We start from the raw sequence: 24,091 nt of genomic DNA, 5'->3' as shown, positions 1-24,091 counted from the left end.
TTTTTTTTTCTTTTTTTCTTGGATAGTGAGTTGAGAATTTGCTACTGGGAGCTGAGCATATCTATCAAAAGCTCCACTCAAAAATAATAACAATATTCAGTATGTATAGAGCTCTGAAAACACTTTATATACTCTAAAAAACAGGCTAAAAGGAATTGTAGAACATGTAGAAGATATCCAGAAAAAAAACTTGTAGATGCAAAAATGCAAAAGAGAAACCAAAACTGTATCACTGCACACCCAGTTTTCACACAGTGACCACACACAAACAAAAAAGGGTTGAATAAGGTAGTCATGCAAGGCTACAGGACCAGGCTCAAATTAAATATGGTCTGAAGCATAAGTCGGGCTATGAAATTTTTTGAGAAAATCTGATTTGCAGTTTCTGCATTCAGCAAGAGTCATTATTTCACGTCCATCCTCCTCCTCAGTACTATTGTACAGATCTCATCTTCTAGCTTTCCCCCACACCACACACAGGATGTTGCCACAGGGCAGTCGCCCACTGTACTGAATCATTGATGAGAGTGTATGGATAGGTCAGACCTAAGAAAGTACCAGAATTGCATTTCCTCAGGGCACTACTATGGTATTGACTATCAACGTATATATTTCTAAAGAAAGGTATCCCATTTCTAAGGTAATCAATAAATTATGGTGAGCATACTCTTTGGATATAGATTTTCTGCTTTCTGTTTTTAAGTGACTTGCCCATATTAAGTTCAGATGTATATTGGTGCTGGTGATAGATATTGATATGCATCAGTTTCACCAAGAACTATCATTTTCCTTCAGATTTCTCAAGTTTTTGAAAGTGAGACCCAGTTACATAGAGGCAACAGCTATTTCTTCTGTTTGATTACAAACACTGAGGCAAATTGTTCACTGCACAAAGATATTAATGATCTTTGTGTGGGGATCAATCACATAGTCTTATTATAGATTATTAACTGAGTCCTTCACAGGTTCTAGTTTATCCACTGCAAAGCAAGACGACTTGCTGACTGCAGCTTTAGAATCAATCCATATACATATGGGTCACAAGTTCCAGAGAGCATGTAAAGGCTGCAGCCACTAAAGACATCAAACATCAATAACAAAACAAACATTATTAAACAGTGCATGGGAAAGCAGAGTAGGAAATTCACAGGTTGATATGTTTTGAGTTTCTGAGAGAGAACACAGGCCACTACTGCCTCCTAGGGTATGTCTTTATGGCAGTGCCTGCTTCCTGGGAGATTTCTGAACCCATGCTAAACTTCATAACTGCAAAGAAGCTGTCAATGCACTTACAGTTGCAAAAAGGCCAGAATGCTTTAACTTTGAGCATTTACTAGGCTTTTATATGACTTTTATGTGTCCCCTGGGCAGTCTGCAGTAACATTTATCAGTGGCTAATAACTGTCTTTAAAACCTGAGATTTAAAATAAACACTATATATTTGACATTTGTCCTATTGCTCTTCTGATTTTTGAAACTGCATGTTTCCTGCTTTCCGTATGTATCTACACAGTAAAAAACAATTTTAAGAGCATGCACATAATTATGTGTCTCCAGATACCAGTGTAAGAAACTCACAGAGTAGAAGGTGACTTGAGATATCACCGCAGAGCTGGTAGTCTACACTTTCCAACCCTGAGAAGACAGAGAAGCTGTACAAGCCAAATCTTAAAACCTGATGGAAACCTAAGCAGACATCTAACCTGAGCTGATAGGTGAAAGCAGGCCCTGTATTGGCCTAGAATGTAAATGACTGTTCCGGTCAATTTCTGTACCTGTTGGAATTGTTTTACATGCCATTGATATAACCCTCATCTCTTGAAAATCAAATAAGGAATGGGCCATTTTATGCCACTTGTAGCCTCCTGTTTTTGTTATTATTTTTCAGAAGATAAAATATCACATAATCTTTGTTACTTGTAGTCATCAAATTCTGAAAACACTGAGCACCAAAGGACAGTGATGTTTTGTATGCAGACTTCAGCCATGAGCTGCCGGTCTCTGAAACAAGCACAGGCCTGCCACTTCAGTGCTGCGCAACATCCCTTCAACAACCTGGCAAATTTTTAATGATCACTTCTTCATCTATGTGCTACATGTTGCTAGCAGAGAAGTGTTCTATATACATGGTAGAAGCAGTGAGGTGCTGCAGTGACTAAGTCTTTTCCTTGAAGTTCTCTACAAGCTGAATTATCCTGTTATCCTGAAGTATTTTATGGCACCACAATGTTTCAGAATTTATAACATTAGATACTGTAGATATGATGGTGGGAAGGTTACCTCACAAATAAAGAGAGACATTTTACATTCAAAGAGAGACTGAAAGAGATGTGTTTGGGAATGCTCAGTCCACAGAAAGGTATAGGATTCTGAGAAAAGCAACATTTGAGGCTGAGGAAGATCTGTAGATGCTGCCTGCAATGAAACTGGATAGCTCATTTCAGTATACCTGGATACATTAAAACAACTGAAATAGCAAAGTACTGGCTTATAGAGGGGAATGCTATGCACTGTTTGCATTTGAACTGAGATCTCTGGTAGAAGACCCTGTGTTTCTGAAACTGGAGCCACTGGACCTTTTTTCCTTCTTTTTGGTCTATTCACAAGCATTTTTGTTCCACGCAAAGACACTTTAAACTGCAGAAATAAACATGTGTTGATTAAAAAAAAAAAGACAACAACACAGGCCTTCAATTACAAGACCATAGATAAATCCCTGGAGAAGCCATCTAGAAGTTTAGAAGTCTTTGACTGTATTCTGGCAATGCCCAAAATGCATGCAAGGATCAAGCTTGTGACAAACTAAGCACTGTGCCTGTGTGATCAAAAGAGATCTAAGGTACCCCACTGCACACCTCCCCAGGCCCCATTCTGGTCTCAAATGGCTGCAGTATGTAGCAGACACACTGACTATCATGTGCTTTCCTAAAGTGTCCTTAAATGCAGTTCTGAAATCAAAACCAAACTTCTAAACAGGAAAAATATGAAAGCCATTTGTCAATATTGTTTATCAACATTTATCATCAGTATAGGAAAATAGACTGTTACAGAAGTGAGTATGTATCACTGATTTACTCAATATTTTGCTGCTACATAAAACTTAAAGTTATATGTTACAAATACAGGGAGGAAAATCTTCTCAGCTTCTTGAAACTTTCCTTCTTTTCCTTACCTCAAAGGACTTCACTGAATATCTTTTTAAGAATTTACTGTTAAATGTGGCCAACTTACCAAAGCAGGTTGCCAGACTCCACTGCATCTTGATCTGTGTGTTGCTGTTTTCTGTTTTCTTTTCCTTCTACAAAGCTTCATTATTCTGTAAAATGTCTTGTGCAGAAGTATTGTTTATACTGTATGTTAGATACAATCCATTGCAAACATCCAAAGATTAGTTGTAGCAATTTGAACTCAATTTATTCTAATCTTCTAGTTCACCTTTTAGCAACTGATATTGGTCATCAACAGTGAGAGAATGAATTCAGGGATAAGAGGATACTTATTCTGGCTCAGCATCACAGGTCCTGCAAGAAACACAAATCTCACTGTTGGTTTGGTAACCCCTTGAATCATATAAATCTGCATTTCCTGGTGCATTTTTGAATCATATAAATCTGCATTTCCTGGTGCATTTTTGAATCATATAAATCTGCATTTTCCTTAATCAAGAAGAAACAAAGATCAATATTCTACATTACATTCCAATAATATTAAAAATTTTCTTACTACTCTGAAAACTGTGGTAGGTGAAACATCTGTAGTAAGTCTGAAGTAAGAAGGACAATAAGAAAAATACAATTTTTCCTATTGCAATATTACTTCACATTCTATCTGATTTTTCATATTGCTGGAATGTTTTTTCATTCTGAAGGAGAATGCAGTAACAATTTAAAATGAATGGATTAGAAAACAATCAATTCAATTGCAATGATCCCATGGGAAAAATTAATTTATTTTACCCTAATTCTGATTTTCCTAAAACTACTTTGAAATCGAAAATCAGAAATGCTTGCTTTCAATGTATGATTTAACATACTGTTCAATAGAATATGACACATTTTTAAACAACATAACATTGGAAATAAATTGTCATTTTCAGTTGGAGGGACAGGAAAATTCTCAACTTGTCTGTAGGACACAAGCAACTGAGAACAACTGCAAAATCTGTTTGAGTATAGTTTTCAAAATTAAATTGTGTCAATGGTTTATGGGCTGGTTCGGCCTGATTCTGTGATGATTGGGGTGGGGGACCCACATACCCATGCCCTGGGGAAGGGGAAGGTGGAAAATGAAAAATGAGAAGGGCCTAAAGACAAAGCAACAGCAGTGATCTGAGGAGGAAAGCTAATTTACTAAATAAGATATTGGAAAACAACAACCACAACAGCAACAACAACAACGAACAATATAATACATTATAATTGGAATTGAAGCTAATACATCAAATAAAATGAGCAAGAGAGAGTATCCAATAAATAAGAGGCACTACAATAAACACTGAAGATGAGACAGCAGCAAGCACCTGCTTCTGGGTTGAGAGTTCAGACTGGTTCAGAGTGCCTCGTGATACGCAAGTTTTATCTTTCCCTTTGAGCAGAAAACATAAAAAATACAAAGCAACGCAAAGTCCCCTGGGGTACATAGTTCTTCTCTTCTAAGACAGGTATACCCAGAGCTCTCGATGATTCACAGATGGAGCATTAACCCTTTTACTCCCAATGCACTACATGATGTTATGATGTGGAATACCAATAACAAAAATCATAAAACCATGACAAATTGTTTTACATTTACATTAACTGTTGCTCATCAAAATTCTTCAAATTAAATTGATTTTCATCAGAAAATAACAATTTTTTAAGAAGTTGTTCATAAGAAAATACTGGTTTAATGAAGTTATTTATTTTTATTATTTAAGTAGTCAAAAAGAATTATTGAAATACTTAGTTTTCATATTTCTTAATGAAAGCATTTTTTTTTTGAGACTATGATGATTTGCCATTTAGAACACTAAGCTGATTGGAATCATATATTAAAAATATTAAAAAGATAAAATAAAATACCTATAACTGATCTGATTTCTGTATTCTTTGGAATTTCAACTCAAAGCTTTTCATAGGAGGATTTGATGCTTTATCAACAAAAATCATCAAGATCCAGGAGTGAAAAGCTGCTCATTGCTTCCATGCAACAGAGCCGATGAAGCTTTGCTTTCTATACCTTTGAGGCCAGACTCACTAAAACCTGTGAACACACAAGCTCTCACAGCAGTTTTTTCTTCTGGGAGCAAAGGATTTCACTGAGTATCTGTCCTCTATCCAAGCACTCATTTTCTCAAAAATTACAGGAAGTCAGAAAGTTTGAGCTTATGACCCCTTGCTTGATTTTGGTTCTAATCAATTGTGATACTGCAATGAAGTGAGACATCAATTCATATTGCTCCCTAATCAGATTGAAGGAAATCATAGAGGGGTCTGATTTGGAAGAGACTTTTAAAATTATCTAGTTCCAATCTCCCTGCTATAGGGAGAGAGATCTCCCACTAGACGAGGTTGCTCAAAGCCCCTTCCAGCCTGGACTTGAATGCTTTGATGGAGGAGGCATCAACAACAACTCTGGGCAACATGTTCCTGTGTCTCACCACCCTCATAGTAAAAGATATCTTCCTAATGTCTAGTCTAAATATACCATTTTCCAGTTTAGAGCCTTTTTTCCTTGGCTTATCACTACATGTCCTTATAAAAATTCCCTACCCATCCTTCCTTTAGGCCCCCTTCAGCGACTGGAAGGCCACTATAAGAAAAGATTAGCAGGACTAATCAAAAAAGGTTCACAAGGAGAAATCACACTTGACCAGTCTAGTAGCCTATTATCATGCCATGACTGGCTGGGTAGATGAGGGGAGAGCAATGGATGTTGTCTACCTCGACTTCAGCAAGGCTTTTGACACTGTCTCCCATAACATCCTTGTAGGTAAGCTTAGGAAGTTAGGAAAATTTAGAAACAAAATTCTCTGTGACAAAAGGTAAATTATTTTGTGTGAAAAACATTGCTAGCATTGTAAATACTTCTGGAAGCAGTTGCTCATGGTCTCCTGACTGCTCCATTTTTATGAAGAAAAGAAGTCAGAATGCTATCAAAGTGTTTGAGTGTGGTCCAGCTTTCACATAATATGCTGTGGATTTGATAACTTTTGATATCAAAGCCTTAATTTGAGTACTGCAGACATATCTTGGTGTAGGAAAAGGAATGTTACAGGAAATGTCTGTGTATGGAGTAAACATTGCAATGAGGGATCTCTATAGTAGGTATCTGCCTATGCTCTGCCTTTACAGATTAAACCTGTAGACCAAATTCTAGCTCATTCCAGAGGCTACTGCCCTCATCAGTACTGTATAGATTGTAAATGCTTAGGGAGATGATGAAGCAACATTATTTAGCTTTATCATATTAAATGTCTATTTAATATGATTTTAATGTCTATAGAAAGCAAATAGAAAGCAATCAAATTATATCAAGATATTTTCATAAGATGGTGTTACAAAACATATTCAATCATTGTAGCTTCTTTTTCATTCTCAAACCAAGATGCAAATATAAAACAAAATATCACAGTGTGATAGAACTCAGGGCATTTGTTTCTTTTAGTACAATTTAGTCGTGTAGGTGTATAGGACTTCATTTTTGCGTTTCTGCCAAGCAAGTAGACACAGTGCACAAAAAGGACAAATGTTTGTTGTAGCATTTGTGTGGTTTTGGTGTTTTTGTTTTGTTTTGATTTTAAGTATTTGTAACTTTTTGGATCTGTATCTTAAGGCTAAGATATATATGTTTACATAGTGAAAACAAAGTTAAGCTTCCCAGATATCTCTATTTTAATAGAACAATAGAAACAACTGCATCCTGCTGTCAAACTATTTCCCCTAAACTATTTTCCCATGTCTACTGGGCTCTCCTTTTTTTACAGTTCAATGCATAGTAGCTGCTTTGTGCCCAAATGTGGAACAATGTTGGAGTCAGGAAGGATAATCTGGGTTTCAACTTCTGAGGAGAATAAATGAAGTATGCTCATGTTTGACATCAGGCTCCAGCTAGTGGTGAAAAATTATCTCCCTCTTGGACCTAGAAAACCTTTGAGATTAGCCTCATTCCATTTGAGAAATTATTTTAGCATTCAGTCACCCAGTACAGCCATGGCAGCCTCCCAGCCAAGTGACATATCTGATAGCATTATACATTTATGGATATAGGCCAGTTGTTGTAGCTTGACAAAAAGGCAGTGAAGATTTGAATATTGCATCTGCTTCATAATCTGTATCAGTAAGCTATTAGGATAACTCTAGCCCAAACTGTTTTTTCCTTCCAGTACTTTCCATTTTGTTTTTGCTGTTTCTTTGAAAGAGAACTGAAAAGTATTTTTTTGATTCATAGCTGTACATTGTCCTCTATAAAGTCGTATTTACACTTCACTAATTTTGAGAGGGAGGGAGACAGAATTGTGGATTTTTTATTGTTAAGATGAATTTAATTCCTTTTAGATGTTTGCCACTATTTGAGTTAAAATGTTGGATTCGTTATGTAGAAGGCATAGGCACAGGTTTCTGAAGGAAGTGGTTGCTTATTTATTAAAAAAAAAGTGCAAAATCTTCACTGTCAATAGCCTTCCCTTAATTTTTTCTTGAGAAATGTTGCAACCTCTTTTGTGACTGTTGGGATTCCATGTGTGAGTTAAAGGTAACAAAGGAGAGGTAAGCACACAGTTGCATTGAATGAAGCACTATGCAAGCTCACAGCACTGCAATACGCTTTAATTACTTCACTCAAAAGTGCTCCAAAGCTGACTGGACAGGGATAAAATGCATGGTGGCAGTTTTCAGGCAATACGTGAAACCTGTTTTGGCAATGTCAGTGCTGTGAGAAGCTTTACTCATCTTATTAACAAGGCACAGTAAATTTACCCAAAATTTTTCAACCTGTTTTTCCCTAATTGGGCATAAAAAAACTTATTTTGTTGTGGTCAGCATAATAATATATTATGGTTCTTCTCATGAAAATATTGAGATATTTAGAGAAGTAATTAGACTTCTTTCTGAACATGTGATATGTGCCATTTGGCCAACCCTTTCTTTAGTTTGATGGCAGGATTTTATTTTAAATTGTGCTATGTACCCATTGATAGGTTCCTTTAAAATGTATTAAGAGGAAAACTGATTCCTAGATGGTGTTGTAGAATTGGTGCTAGTTTCTTCTTAAAATTTTACACCAATGTTTCTCTATGATGAAATGAATATTCTTCCTTTCCTTTTCTTTTCAAAATTAGAAACAAAAACCTTGTTGTTCTGTGTTCAACTGCACAGCAACCTATAAATAAAAACAGGAGAGAAAAGAATCTTCAAATGAAAGTTTAGAAGGGACAGCTGTGTTGTCTTTGAAAAAATGAATCTATTAGGTATTTTTATAATTATATGTCAGTCTTCATGTGGTATTTGCAGTTATGATTTATGTCTGTATTACCATAAATATTTCCATACTTACAGACAACGTGATAATTTTGAGGGCCCAAACCAACCATTTGGTAGCACTTAAAAAATGCAGAAGCACTAAGGGAAAACAGAACAGCAAAGCAGTACCCTTCGGAGTTTTATCCATCTGAATAATGTGAGTCAGATCAAAAGTACCATCCAACAAAAACAAATGTAGAGGTTGGATTGTGGTGGTAAACTCTCTCTTAACTAATTTAAAAATGCCTTTTAAAGTTAGGAGCTAATGGGAAGGACTCAGGAAGAGTGATATTTCCCTATTATCTTCTTCCTCCTGGATAACAACAGAGAGAAGGATGCTAGTGAATCTGACTGCTGCTGTGATTACAATGGGATTCATGAAATAATCAAGAAAGATAGAAACAGGAAAGTGATTTAGGGCTGTTGGTACATAATGAAGCCTTTGGGGAATAGAGTCTTTCAATGGCTATTATGACACTGGAAGTCCAATCTATGTTGATGTGCCTGGGCTATGTAAACTGCAGGAAACCTGACTGCCTATGTTGCTTATAGCCACTTCACAGAATCACAGAATCATAGGGGATGGAAGAAACCTGTGGAAATGTTCTCCTGCTAAAGCAGGTTCCCTAAAGTAAGTTGCACAGAAAAGTGCCCATGTGGTTGTTGAATATAGAAAAGGAGACTACACAACTGCTCTGGGCAGCATGTTCCAATGCTCTCAATCCCTTTCTCTCAAGTTCAGATGGAACTGAACATGGATGCCTGTATTCAGCACTGGTGAGGCTGCACCTGGAGTACTGTTTTTAGTTTTGCCCAAAAAAGACATCGATGCCCTGGAGTGTGTCCAGAGATGGGCAACAAAGCTGGTGAGGGGTCAGCAGCAAAGGCCTTAGGAGGAAGGGCTGAGGGAGCTGGGATTATGCAGTCTGGAGAACAGGAGGTTCAGAGGAAACCTTATTGCACTCTATAACTACCTGAAGGGAGGTTGTAGTGAGCTGGGAGTTGGCCTCTTCTCTCTTGTAACTGGTGATAGGACTAGAGCGAATGGCTTCAAGTTGTGCTAGGATAGATTCAGACTGGGTATTAGGAAGTACTTCTTTGAAAAAGTGGTCAGGTGTTGGAATGGGCTGCCCAGGGAGGTGGTGAAATCACCTTCCCTGGATGTATTCAAGAAATGTCTAGACACTGTCTTGGGGAACATGGTTTAGTGAGAATTATTGTTGATATCTATCACCATCTAGGTGGCTGGACTGGATGATCCTTTTTGAACCTTGGTCATTCTATGATTCTATGATCTAGATTGTGTTCTGCTGATCACAACTCTCTGAGCTCTGCCAGTCATCCAGTTCTCATTCCAGTTCACTGTCCACTCATCTATCTCACACTTCCTAACTTCCTAAGCTTACCTACAAGGATGTTATTGGAGACAGTGTCAAAAGCCTTATTGAAGTCAAGGTAGACAACATCCATTGCTCTCCCCTCATCTACCCAGCCAGTCATGGCATGATAATAGGCTACTAGACTGGTCAAGTGTGATTTCTCCTTGTGAACCCTTTTTGATTACCTCTGCTAATCTTCAGTTGCCTTCAGTGGGATTTGTGAACTGAGCAGCCAAGGTTCAGTAGCTCACCCAGGTGCTATTCCAAGGGAAATGAGACATCAGAATGCATATACTCTGAGGTGGGAGAAAACATTCACAAGAAAACAAAACAAAGAAGCAAAAAAATCCTCACAAAACATGAAAAACACCAAAATTCTGGAGTGATCTAGAATCCCTTGTCTAAAAAAGTTGATAAATTTTATCTAAGCTTTTTCCAGTACCAGGTTGCAGTAATTTTTCCTCATTTGTTCCATAATTTATCAAATTTATGACTGGTTGAGTCTTGTTTTTTAGGGCAATTTCAGCTCATCATGCTTAGGGCATGAACACAATGTGAAGGACTTACGTGCGGCAGGGTGAGGTGTAAATTTTAGAGTGCACCATCATTCTCACTCACTGCCTTATGAATTCTCACCCTGCAAGCAACTTACATGCTTGCATTCCTCAGTGAATGGTCTTGCTTTACTATTAGCAGCATACACATTTGCTAATGTGATATGTTTAGTTGTGCACTGATAACCAAAGTTCATCTCAAGGTGACTTGTATTTAGGCACAGGACCTTAGGTAAAGACTTCTTTGGGAAGCAAGTCTGACTAGCTTCTTTCTCCTCTACACATCAACTAGAACATTAAAAATGTTGTAGTCCCTTGACAGCTTTGCACAGGCAATAGAAAGGGAAATGTTACATCAGAAAATTTAGAGGAGTTACTGAGAGAAAATAAAAAGAATATTCAAGGACAATATGTGGGAAGAGAAAATAATTATCTCAACTTGACTCATACATGTGTTCTATTCATCTTTCATTAGTCCACAACCAAAGAATCCTCTTAAAATATTAGGAAATGAAGCTCAAATTATCTCTTTATTCATTTCTATCTAATATGAAGTAATTGATTCTGCAGTCTAGTTATTAAATGTTTAGACAGTTATCATCTTTCAAAGTATGTATAAGAAAAAAGTGCATAGTTTTTTATCACACCTTTTTTTTTAAGGATAGTTTCCTCACCAGTTCTAAATACATCCTTCTTCTAGTCACTAGGACATGAACAGACAAGCAACCTAAGTTAATAATGTTTCTTATTTAATATAGTCTTGAATATGGTGTGGAACAAAAAACAGGAAAATAGGAATGAGAGGAGCAATAAAGTTATTTTGTGACATGGATTACTCCTGTCAGCTGAAGATAAGTGTGATATACACACATGTAGCTATGTCTTCTCCATTCTTTTGTTGACATACATGCTATATAAGCCACAGAAGACTACATTCTTTCCTGTTTCATATTAGACTCTATTTAAATCAGCATTTAGTTCTAATTTACAAGTATTTTTTTTCTAATAAAGACCATATTCATCTAAAAGTAAATGAGGTATTTATGCAGTGTGCAGAGCACTGTAGTAAGAAGGGTGGACAGGAGTCCAGATATCATCACTCAAATAAATTTGATTTTTATGTTATGTTTATATTTTCTTCCTTGAATCTTTTAAAGATATATTACTTCAGACATTCTATGTTGGATTGTTTATTTTTACATAATTGAAAATGTATCATAGCTACCTATAGGTATGAAATATTTTAGTTTTTACATTTGTAATCCAAAAAGACTTTCTTTCACTATTGAGTTTTATTTGATCTGCAATAAAAATACAGGGAATCTATCACATTCTAATAAAAATGCATATACATGTTAAGGGTACAGATGGAAAAGAAACATGCATGATCATTAAGAAAGGAGAGTTCATTATTCACAATGAGATAGAAAAATACGTGGAAAATCTTAGTTCAGAAGCAAAAAGAAAAAAAGAATAAAAGGTCCCCAAACCAGCATGTATTATATGGCAGATATGATATAAAACCATATAAATCTTTTAGTATAATCAGACTTCCACATGATGGAAGTCAATACAGTACTACAAGTAATAGGTATGATACACTCTCAGGAAGGAGAGTGAATATTTACTGGGTCATCTATGTAATATCTCATCTTTGCTAACATAAACATACCATGAAGGTTTCAAAACATCGTGGCACTTCGTTTATTTCCTAAATTTTCACAAAAGTGCCATATCCATTTTGTCTAGTGGTCAGCTTTAAAAAGTTCCCCACAGTAGCTGAGAAAAACAAGGAAGACTAATCTGAACTTTTTCTCCAATTGAAAGCACATGATACAAATGACACTTTGCTGGTTATTCAATTTTTGTTTACTTTCACCAAAGGAAAAAAACAAAAACAAACAAACAAAAAAACCCACAAATCCATTTGAAATGAACAAAAATGCAAATCAAATGGTGAACATACTGAAATCTTACTTTTTTGCTCAATTACTTTATTCCATTATTTTTCACCTTTGCCTCTGAAATACTAAAGTATCAAAAATTTCATTCAAAAGCAATTATCTTCATTATGTGTAGTGAAGATCAAGCATTACACTCTTACTTATATCATTAAAGATATGTCTTCTTCGTTAATTCAATAAATTTTATTAATGTATATTTAGCCTCTACATCAACACTTTCCATTATTAAGATTTTTGCCAGTTATTAGAGGAATCTTTGTTTCACCTTGCAGAATAATTCGTGTTATCTAGAACAGAGAGAAGTGAAGCTAAAAAATTCTTCAGGGCAAATTCATAAACATTGAATTCAATTCCTTGGAAAATACATTAATTATCTTATCAATATTTTTAAATCTGCTCCCAATACTGGAAGTTTCAAACAAAGCTGTTAGGAGACAGGATCAAAACAAGCAGAAAGGGACGATTTCTGACAATGTGTGCACGTGTAAGTTAAATCATAAAACATTGGTCTCAGGAAATTACAGATGTTAAAAGTTTACACAGGGTTCAGGAGAAACCAGGCAACCCTCTTAAGTACAAACCAGATAGGTCTACTAAATAGGCAGAAACAACATGAGGAAATCTCTGAGCAGCAAATGGTTGAAACCCTACAGGAAGGTTAGAGGTGTTTGAATGCCCTTTCCTTACACATTTTCCAAAGCAACTCCTTGCTTTTGGCTCCATCACAGACAGGACCATCCTGACCCAACTTGACTGTTCTCTAATCCTTATCTTGTTTTTACACAGATTTTAGTGCTTTTTATCCTCAGAAACTAACTTTAAACAGCAACAACAAAATTGCTTCCAGTTCATTCAGATTCTAGGTCTTTCATGACATCATTAACTTTTGAAAAGTAATAATACTGTAGTATTATTATAAAATAACACACTGCAATTGCTTCATGTAATATTATCAGTGTTGACAACAGGGTTTCAGTAACAACCCTATCCAAAACCCACTGAGGTCATGGATTGTTCTCATGTTTTTCTCGCTGTACGTTTCATTTTCTTTGCATTGTAAATTCTCTTTTGCTTGCCATCAACACTAAAATAACATGTACTGGAGGAAACAGCCGTAATGTTTTTAAATGAGGTTTTAGTAATTCCTCAGAATTGGAAAGATACATCAGATGGAAAAAATATATTTTTGATGCATAATTGCCTACTCATTCTGAGAAAAACTCAAGATGAACTCTATTTTCCAGAAGAGGAAGACAGTGCAAAAGTCTGTTTTTGCCCAAATAAGACCTGTACCATAACTATTCTTCACTGTTCATCACTAGATTATTGGTGAGTTGGATAATACTGGGACTAATAATAAATTAACCTCAGTTTTAGTTTTGCAGACTATTTATCTGGAACTACTTATTTTTTTGATCTGTGGAGGGTTAGGTTAAATAAATACTGGATCAGAAAACTTCTGGGTTTGGCATTGCAAAGCCTTAATTGATCTTGTCCAGTTTTGCAGCCCTAACAACTGCTATCTCTCCCACTCAGTGTTCATTCAGTCCATATGTCTATGCAAGAGGTATAACTGTAGAGTTGGCATGTTGTGGGTTCTGTACCTGGGAGAAGTGATAAAAGCAGCTGATCAGCAGTCTAATCTTTTTGCAAGAGAAGACTAACAAGGGAAGCTAGCTGAAATACAGGGATGTCACAGTCTTCATTAGAGTACAGATTATAGCGTATCCATGTATCTCTGAAGTCCTGTAATACTCTACCTGGTAAGACTATATATCAGAAAAAAAAATTAAACATGAACCTATCCAAATTTATCTGATCTCTATAGAAGCTGGTGATATATATTTTTCCAAGTATAAAGTGCAAGCAAGATTTTTTTATTAAAACAAACAAACAAACAATTAAAACAATAACAAGATAAAAATCCTGTACCAGACTTGTCTCAAACTTTCTAATCAGCTGGGATTCTATTGGAAGGATCTTTCTCCAGGATGTGCCTGGAACCTCAGCCTTTTAGTGTTCTACATGTAGGTTTTTCATATGACTTGCCTAGGACTGAATCAATAATAACCCACAGACATAACCCCAGGGCTCCTTAGTAATCCTGAATACTCACTCAAATTCAAAGACTCAACTAAGATCCTACCAGTGGCTGCTATGACCTTTCAAACACTTTGGTGACTAAAATCTGGAACACCTTCAGCAAAATCTAGCGGTTCTCAAACAACTCAGAAAATTATTTCACAGTTAACTTCTTTGCTGTCAAAACTTTTAATGATTCCCCACCACTGAAACAAGATGCTGCTTCATAAAAGGGTCCTCAATTATTTATTTTTTTTAGTAGAAAATACAGTTCTTAGTTAGTAATGTTAAATTTGAAATAAAACAATGCATTCTTCATGCTTTGGAATGAATTCCCAAGCATAAATATTTAAAGATGTACTCAAACTGACTGATTATTTTCCTTTGGTCTGAAACCGTATCATCTACACAGAAGAAGACTGTACTTCTGGCCTCCTGCAGTAATCAGATGTCAAAAATCTGTTGTTTTTTGAGAGACACTCCTCATTCTGATATTACAAACAATTTTAACCTTTGGTAGTATGAAGACATTTTTTAAAGGCTCTGAAATAACTTTGGCACTCCCTGACCCTCATTTACACTTATGTTCATGTGTGCTCAGTGTCACTTGAAGATATGGGACTTGAGATCCGAAGTCCTTTTTGAGCTCATAGGAAAAGAGAATGAGATGAGACTTCTGGAAATTTGACGACAACATCTTATAACAAATGGTCTCTTCTTTCACTCCTTTTCATACTCAAATTTCTGATATGCACAATTCCCACCAGAAGTTTCTCCCAAAATCTCACTGCTCTGCATGGCCAGAGAATTTCCTCCTACTGTCAGCTTAAAAGTATTTATGGCCAGTTTTTAAACATTTGCTTTTCTGCTCACACTGTTGTTTATCTACGTATTTCATTTACCCTACTGGCAATTATTTCCCTTGCAAAATGACCAGGCTAATCTCTCTGGCCTTTTTTTTTTTTTTTTTTTTTTTTTGCTGGGTAAAAAATGCTAATTGAACAAGTTCTCATTTTCACTGACCAGCCTAAAAATTCTACCCTATTTTTCTTGCAGTTAGTACATCTTAAAGATATCGAATCAGAATTTAACACAGTATTCCATATAAGGTTTTACCTGGTCCAATTATGTACATATATTCCAGTATGTCTTGAAATTCTGCCTCTCGATCCAAGGATTAGACTAATTTTTTCATAGATACATTACAACATCTTCTTACATTAAATGGGTATTTGCTTAATATTAATTAGTGTAAAAATTCTTTCTCAAAGCTGCCAGACTGATCACCACTACTAGCAAGAGGTGTTTTTATTAGGTTCCCCACGCCTGACCTTGCATTTTTCATTACTGAATTTCATATCATTCCTATCCCTCTAGCTTTGAAGCTATCCCAGTTCCTCCAGAATTATACCTTTGATCTTCCTTTGAGCTTTCCAAAACTAAAATCTATAGGTTGTTCAGAAAGGAAGAAATCTTATTAACCAACATATATTCTAACTCCAGCACAAAAGATATTGAAAGAGTAATTTTTGTGGAAAAATTTTCCAGCCAGATATTTCCAGCTTGTCATGCACTGATACACATTTCTAACATTTTTTCTTATTTTCCACAGTTGTTTCAGGGCCTACTGACAGGATTATATTAATTCACATTTGACTAGCTTATAAATCCATGTTATTACAACCACAAGTATTTTCAACAAGTTGTGAAGGTAAATACTTAAAATACAGTCAATATATCTGGGAGGAAAAGGCCTAGCTTTCCCGAGGAATGGTCCAATCTGAAAAGCAAACAGAGAATTAGTAGAAGTGGAATTACCAAGAAACTTAAATTTTGCTGCTATGAAAAGCATAGGAGAATAATTAACATGAGAATTTATAGTAGTTTTAAACTTAAAATAAAGCAAATAAAACCACCAGACTACCTTGATTTGCTGCACATAAATGCAGTCAGCACTTTAGTTCCTTAGAGGGCTTTTGTCCAGAAGCAAACCATATAATTATTGTTATTTTTTGTGAGTACTAACATTTTATATCTTAGGTTTTTATATTTTAACCAAATCATAGTTTTTCTTTCTCTAATGTTATATAATAACAATGACTACACAGTCAGAACGGTTTATTAACATTCACATGGTTCCTTGAATTTCATGCAGGTAGATTTAGTATCTGTATATGTTGGCATGGTACATTTCATTCAATAGGGTTTTGTGTGTGTGTGTGTGTGTGTGTGTGTGTGTGTGTGTGTGTGTGTTTGTGTGTGTATGAGTGTGTGATTTTTTTGTTTTGTTTTGATAATTTTTTTTTTCATTTCATTTAAGATCCAAATTAGATCAGTCTGATAATCTGCATGGAAAAGTGCACTTTGTGCTGAAACTAAATATAATAATTTTATGGCAAAATGCTACAGCTGCAATTCCAAAACTCAAACTAAGTCTGTGCAAGAAGTAATATGGTCAGACAAAAGCTTCAGAAAGACAGAACAGTACAAGTGAACAAGATTTCTCTCAACTATGGAGAAATATAGAGGAGATAAAAAGGTAAATCATTACTTGAAAAGTTCTCTCTTCTAAAAAATAGAGTAGAAAGGCTCTCTTTATACTATAGACTTCACAGCATGCACCTTAACTTTTTTTTTTTTTTTTTTCATTTGAAGGTAAGGAGGAGAATAAAGGAGAATTGTATACTTGTTCATACGAAGGGTTAAAAATATCTTTAAGTCAAATTCTCTAGATATTGTGCTCCCTGTTGTGCTTGCAATTTCGGACATTCACAGTTCATTAAGTACACATCTTTACTAAAGCCAGCTGGCACCACAGTAATCAAATATTTCATGAGGAACAGGATATACCTTCCATGAAGTTCCTTTATCCAAAACGTCATATTGAGGTGTCCTTGTAAGCACTGTTCAATCACATCACATACATCATGTAGTTTCTGAGCTTGCTATGAAAGTCATGAGATTGAAAGGTAAGCATATTGTAATCTTGATTTTTATTTCAGACAGATCTCCATTCTATTTTTTTTGTCCTTCAGATGATTTCTGTCTTTCATTCTGCAATGGCTGTTGCAATGAATAAAAAGAATGTAAGCATTGCAGAAGTGCATGTTTACTGTGGAGATGGAGCCAAGTGATTCTGATTAGTGTCAGTTAGAGTCATGTCTTCAAGTTACTTTTTACTGAGTAAAATAGTAGACCTTCATAGTGTATTTGAAAGCACAAACTCATGATACATAAATATCACTTTGAAAGTAATGTTTCTTATTTATTTCCATGGAAACTACAACAAATATAAGGAGCACACTAACACTGTTTGATAGAGCAAATTCTCAGCTACAAAAAACATTTTTTTAATATAGTCATCACCTTTAACTATGTATTTTCACCAGTGATCAATGAGAACCGGCATGCTGTGCTCATTAAAATCTGCACCATTGGAGATAACCCATTGTTTCACAGCTGCAATAACGGTGTCATTGCTAAAAAAATGTTTCTCGTGCAGTCCAACTTTAACTGTCCTAACATTCACTGTTTGGTCTCCCTAAACTTTCAGCTAGCATTGATGAATGTAAACGAGTACAATGTTTTCCACATGGAGGAATTCAATGGCACACCTTTGCTTCATATGCCCTTCCATGTCAGATGCCATTTTGTTGGACTGCCCTTCTGCTGCCATCTGTAACATTGCTACAAAATGGAATGGAATGATGGTGGGAAAGTTCAACTTGCCATAACACCACCATCTGCCTCTGATGTTGTAGGACATGATAAAATAGGACACATTACTTTCACAGCAACCCTCGTATAACTAATCTAAAACTACCACGTTTTACCTCTCAGCTCATTCCAAAATCATACATTAATCATAATATCAAAGGACTGAACCACAGTGATAAGCTCAAATCGTATCACTTGGACCCAGAATTAAATGCTGCTGAAGACTGAAGATGACTGGTGACAGAATTGTTATTGCTTAAATAGGACAGATGCTTTGCATAAGCATGAAGACAGCTGCATGTAGACTTTATTGCTCTTTGTCTTTAATAATACTTACTAAATCAGAAAAAATGTGCAAATTAAAATAAATAAAAAATGGACAAAAATTGCAAAAGTGGTTAAAAAATTTGCTATCTGAATAGTTTTCTTCCCATTCTAATGAGTATCCAGTCACTTCTGTCAAGCCGAGGTTTATTCTTGTAACTACTAAGGCAGAATCTTGAAGCAAGCCTAGATAACCTGTGTAAAGTGATGTGATAATAATAAATGCAATAGGTAAAATTTTATCAAGTAACAATATTTGTATAGGGGGTAGAATAAGTATAAATTATATCCTGTTGGAATTAGTGAAATTTTTGGAGCCATCTAATGCTTTTAGGAAACATGGGGCAAGATGTCTCCTTTTTGGCTCTGACTCAAGAAAAGAATGAAAAAAAAGAAAGGAAAACTGCAAATCTAGTAATAGGAAATTACTGAAAACAGCTCATTAGTCATCTTGTTGTCTGTTTCCACTCTGTCACAGCTTCAGCCAGAGCCATTAGCATGCACCAGTGCACTCATGCACTGAACACCTACAGTGTGTGCTGGAGTCATGTTTGGAAGGCAGCCACAGGATCCTAGAAATTTCAAATGAAAGCATGGAACTGGAAGGGAAACAAATTCTGTGAAATGTATGAAGAAACAAAAGCTTTTCATGACAAAATGTCTTTCTTGAGCTCAGCTACCAGCCCTTACCTACATTATTACTTTCAGAAGAGTTCATGGATTTGAAAGCATACACATAAATTTTTGTGCATTTCTGAGAAGAGATAATTTGGCAGGAGGAGGAAGGTTTCAGCTTTCAGTTTATCACCATTTTTTTTTTTCCCCTTTCCCAGCTTTACTTCTTGCAGACGCTGACACATCACTATTTCTGGCCAGAAAAGCAGTCTATTGTCTTCACCCAGAGAAAGAGTGCCAGTATTACTCTTTAGATTGACTAGTGGGGGTGCTCTGAGAACGTGTTGGCTAAATCTTCTGTCCTTTCCTTTGGACACTCTATTTAAACATGATGCATGGCGCAGTGCCTAGATGTGCTAGGGATTTTTCCTCACCTCCTCCTCTCTCCTCCATGGTCAACTATGTGCATAATTAATTCAACTCATTACCAATGAAACTTTTTTTCTTTCTCAATAGAAGTCCTCTATCCGTTATCCCTCTCACTAAATCATTAGCTCTGAATCCTTTAGTAGTGAAGTACTGAACGCTGCAGTCTGTCTAGGCCCTCTAAAACATAGTAAAAATATTCTTCCAAATATCACTATTTTTATTTCCTCCTTTTCCATAAAGTCTAGATCCAAGTATTTTATGTTCTGCCAAAATTTGTAGGCACAAATCCCTTTTCATGTTTGTATTAAGAAATACTAGGATGTACAGTACAACTTAGGGAGATGTGTAATGTGCTTCCATCATATTTGAAAAGTCATGGCAGCTCTGTGAATTTCCCACTTACTGGAAAAGAGAAAATATTGCCCCCATTTTCAAAAAGGGATAAAAAAAAGATCCAAGGAACTACAGGCCAGTCAGTCTCACCTCGGTGGCAGGCAAGATCAAGGAGCAGATACTATTGAAGGCACTACTGAAGCACATAGAAAATAAAGATGAGGTGTTTGGTGGTATCCAATATGGCAAGGGCAAATAGTTCTTAACAAACTTGATGGCCTTTTGTGATGGAGTTACAGTGTCAGTGGATGAACAAAGAGTAACTGACATCATCTACCTGGATGTATGCAAAGCATTTGACACTGTCCCACGTGACATTCTGGTTGCAAAAATGGAGAAAAATGGATATTATGGATGGACTACTTGCTGGATAAGGAATTGGCTGGATGTTCGTACTCAGTGAGTTGCAGTCTATGGCTCAATATCTGAGTGATGCTCAGTGATGAGTAGTGTTTCTCAGAGATTAGTGCTAGGACTAGTGTTATTAAATGTCTCTGTAGGCAACATGGACACTGGAATTGGTTCATAGGTTCATAGGTTCATAGGTTCATAAGGTTGGAAAGGACCTACAAGATCATCTAGTCCAACCATCCTCTTATCACTATCCCTCCCCAACTACTAAATCAAATCCCTTAGCACCTCATCTAAACGCTTCTTGAACAGCGCTAGGGATGGTGCCTCAACCACCTCCCTAGGCAGGCCATTCCAGTGCCTGACCACTCTTTCAGAGAAAAAATGTTTCCTCAGGTCTAATCTAAATCTTCCCCGGCGCAACTTCTGGCCATTCCCTCTCGTCCTGTCATTGATTATCAGGGAGAAGAGGCCCACCCCCTCCTCACCACAAACCCCCTTCAGGAAGTGGTAGAGTGCAATAAGGTCTCCTCTGAGCCTCCTCTTCTCCAGACTAAACAATCCCAGCTCCCTCAGCCGCTCCTCATAAGACCTGTGCTCCAGACCCCTCACCAGTTTTGTTGCCCTTCTCTGAACACGCTCCAAGGCCTCAATGTCCTTCTTGTAGTGAGGGGCCCAAAACTGAACACAGTACTCGAGGTGCAGCCGCACCAGAGCTGAGTACAGGGGGATGATCACCTCCCTGCTCCTGCTGGCTACACTATTTCTAATACAGGCCAGGATGCGGTTGGCCTTCTTGGCCACCTGGGCACACTGCCGGCTCATGTTAAGCCGAGCATCAACCAACACCCCCATGTTCTTTTCCTCTCTACATTCTTCAAGCCATTCTGCCCCAAGCCTATAGCATTGCATGGGGTTATTGTGGCCAAAGTGCAGGACCCGGCACTTGGTCTTATTGAACCTCATCCCATTGATCTCAGCCCAGCTGTTCAGCCTATCCAAATCCCTCTGAAGGGCCTCCCTACCCTCAGGCAGTTTGAAACATCCTCCCAACTTGGTGTCATCTGCAAACTTACTGAGGGTACACTCAATTCCCTCATCTAGGTCACCAATAAAGATATTAAACAAGATGGGCCCCAAAACTGACCCTTGGGGGACACCACTCGTAACAGGACGCCAGCTAGACTTAACTCCATTAACCACTACCCTTTGGGCACGGCCCTCCAGCCAGTTCTCCACCCAGAGAAGAGTGAACCTGTCTACACCACGGGCTGCCAGTTTCCTCAGGAGAATACTGTGGGAGACCGTGTTGAAGGCCTTGCTGAAGACCAGGTAGACTACATCAACAGCCTTTCCCTCATCTACCTGTCTGGTCACCCAGTCATAGAAGGAGATGAGGTTGGACAAGCACGACCTGCCCTTGGTGAACGTGAACCTGTGCTGGCTGGGTCTGATCCCTTTATTGCCATGCACATGTCGTGTGATTTCCCTCAAGATCATCTGCTCCATAACTTTCCCTGATACCGAGGTCAGGCTGACAAGTCTGTAGTTCCCCGGATCTTCCTTACGGCCTTTCTTGTAGATGGGAGTCACATCGGCAAGCCTCCAATCTTATGGGACCTCTCCAGATAACCAGGAATTCTGATAGATGGCAGAAAGTGGCTCGGCAATCACCTCTGCTAGCTCCCTCAGCACCCTTGGGTGGATCCCATCTGGCCCCATGGACTTGTGGCAGTTCAGATGGAGGAGTAGATCTCTGACTGTCTCTGCTTGGATCACAGGGGGTGCATTATGCACCCCGTCCCGGACTTCCAGGTCAGGGCAAGTACCCTGTGGACAACTGTTCTGTCTATTAAAGACAGATGTGAAGAAGGCATTGAGAACCTCAGCCTTTTCCTTATCATCTGTGGTTACATTCCCTGCCTCGTCGAGTAAAGGAGAGAAATTTCCCTTAGTTTTTCTCTTGCTGTTAATATATTTGTAAAAGGGTTTCCTGTTCTCCTTTACAGCAGTAGCCAGTCTAAGTTCAAGCTGGGCTTTAGCATTTCTAATTTTCTGCCTGCAAATCTTGGCCAGTTCTCTGTAGTCACCCCAAGTAGCCTGTCCCATCTTCCAGAGGACATAGACTCTTCTTTTCTCTCGGAGTCTCAACAAAAGTTCCCAGTTCATCCACACTGGCCTTCTTCTCCTCCGGCTCGACCTACGGGACTCCGGGACAGCCTGCTCCTGTGCCTTTAAGATTCCCATCTTGAGGAGCATCCAGGCTTCCTGGACCCCTTTACCCTTCAGGAGCAAGTCCCAGGAGACCCTTGCAACAAGCGTCCTGAACAGGTCAAAGTCTGCCCTCCCGAAGTCCTCAGCAAGTTTGCAGACAATACCAAGCTGAATGGCGCAGTTCACATGTTAGTGGGAAGGGATGCTATTCAGAGGGACCTGGACAGGCTTAAGAGGTGAATCCATGCCAACCTCATGCAGTTCAGCAAGGCCAAGTGCAAGGTCCTGCACCTAGATTGGGACAATCCCAAGTGCAGATGGAGGGTGGATGAAGGATAACTTGAGAGCAGCCCTGATGAGAAGGATTTGAGGGTGTTGTTTGATGAAAGACTGAGCATGAGCAGACAATGTGCTCTTGCAGCCCAGGAGGCCAGCTGTATTCTGGGCTGCATCAAGAGAAACATGACCAGCAGGTCAAGGGAGATTCTGCCCTTCTATTCTGCTCTTGTGAGACTTTGTCAACGGTTTGTGGGGCATTTTAACCTGGTACCGTGACAATTGAGGCGGGGGACCCATGGGCCCACACCCTGAGGAAGGGGAAGGGGGAAAGGGAAAAAAAGGAAGGGAGATGTGCCTAGGAACAAAACAGCAGCAACGATCTGAGGAGGAAAGCAAATTTACTAAATAAGATATCAGAAAGCAAAAATAATATAATACAATATAATTGGAATTGAGGCTAATGAATCAAATAAAATGAGCAAGAGAGAGAGAGAGTGTCCGATAAACCGAAGGCCTTACGCTAACGCTGAAGGCGGACGGCTGCAACAAACACCCACTGCCAAGCTCGACCCTGAAGGGAAGAGAGATGGTCCCGTGACCACAGACAGTTTTTATCTTTCCCTCTGGGCGGAAACACATAAAAATACAAAGCATCGCACAGTCCTCTTGGGAATGTAGTTCTTCTCCTCTTCTGAGACAGGCATATCCATAACTATCGACGATCCATGGAGCTGGAGCATTAATTCTTCAACTCCCAGTACACCACGTGATGTCATGATGTGGAATATCAACAACATAACAAAAACCACAAAACCATGACAAACTTCACCTGGGGTACTATGTCCAGTTCCAGGCCCTGAAGGGCATCAAGCTGTGGGTCCATAGAAAGGCCCCAAAGATGATCAAAGGAGCACCTCCTCTACAGGGACAAGCTGAGAGACATGGGGCTCTTCAGCCTAGAGAAGAGAAGGCTCCAGTGGGAGTATTTTCTCTGATGTGTTTTCAGTACAGTTGTGTTAGCCTCTTGCTTTCTGCATTGAAAAAACAACTTTTTCTAGTCTTCTTTCATAAGATATTGTCACTGGAAGATACATTTCTGCAAGATATTGGGAACTGTATGTGCCTGTCTGTCACCCTAAATCAGAGGGCTCTGAGCAGTGCAAGTTTATCTCAGATTTCTACACCAGGCAATTAAGTGTATAGCTTTAATCAAACTTGCCTGAAATTATAATCTTTCCTTTACCTTTTTTAAACCTATTCAAAAGGATTACGAAAGCTGGCTATCTCGCTGT

At 37.9% G+C, this 24,091-nt stretch overlaps 1 protein-coding gene across 1 annotated transcript in view; it reads left to right on the top strand.

Moving 5' to 3' along the window:
• Positions 1–16,732, top strand: part of CREBL2 (cAMP responsive element binding protein like 2) — a 371,683-nt gene extending 354,951 nt beyond the window's left edge. Inside the window, exon 5 of the transcript XR_010622539.1 lies at positions 16,681–16,732. The gene's annotated coding sequence lies outside the window, so the exon portion shown is untranslated. The remainder of the gene's footprint in view (positions 1–16,680) is intronic.
• Positions 16,733–24,091: the final 7,359 nt, after the last annotated feature.

Source organism: Cyrtonyx montezumae, unplaced genomic scaffold (assembly GCF_038088225.1).
Source record: "Cyrtonyx montezumae isolate F1298 unplaced genomic scaffold, pur_monq_1.0 scaffold_3, whole genome shotgun sequence".
Classification (NCBI taxonomy): domain Eukaryota; kingdom Metazoa; phylum Chordata; class Aves; order Galliformes; family Odontophoridae; genus Cyrtonyx; species Cyrtonyx montezumae.
This window is presented reverse-complemented; position numbering and strand designations above follow the sequence as displayed.